The sequence below is a fragment of the Penaeus monodon genome, chromosome 27 (genome assembly GCF_015228065.2).
Source record: "Penaeus monodon isolate SGIC_2016 chromosome 27, NSTDA_Pmon_1, whole genome shotgun sequence".
Taxonomy (NCBI): domain Eukaryota; kingdom Metazoa; phylum Arthropoda; class Malacostraca; order Decapoda; family Penaeidae; genus Penaeus; species Penaeus monodon.
The window spans coordinates 18557512-18558004 of record NC_051412.1 but is presented as its reverse complement, the minus strand read 5'-3'; positions in this window follow the sequence as shown (position 1 = coordinate 18558004).

Genomic DNA, 493 nt, shown 5'->3' with positions numbered 1-493 from the left:
CTATATTCTGTTATAATTTCAACATCGCTCTTCAGATAAGTACTCCCGAGTGGCAAGGTGGTAAAGGGGATGCCACACGAGCGTCTTTTTCAACGATAAGTCTAAGGGAACATCTTCTCCACTTCCCTCATCTTCCGAGACCGCACAAGCTACTACTCGGTCGGAAGCGGAAGCAGGCGATATGTGTCGTGCAGAGTCTGCGAAGCGAGCATAGCAAGAGAATGTAATTTGCTAAGTAAAGAATTGTCAAAGACACAAATAATAATAATCATATATATTTCAATTAATAGGGTTTTTCGATAGGTATTACATATTATATCCTTATATTTTCAAGCGCTTGTTATTTTTTAACGTAAATCCACCGTTTGAATATATTATGGAAGACAAGCAAGTGCAAGTTGTAAGTGCCTTGTATACGTGTGTGGGTGTGCAATCAGCCCATTCTGTTTTTCCCAGGAAATGAAATGGAAGTGATTGCTTTTATTTGTCGTTG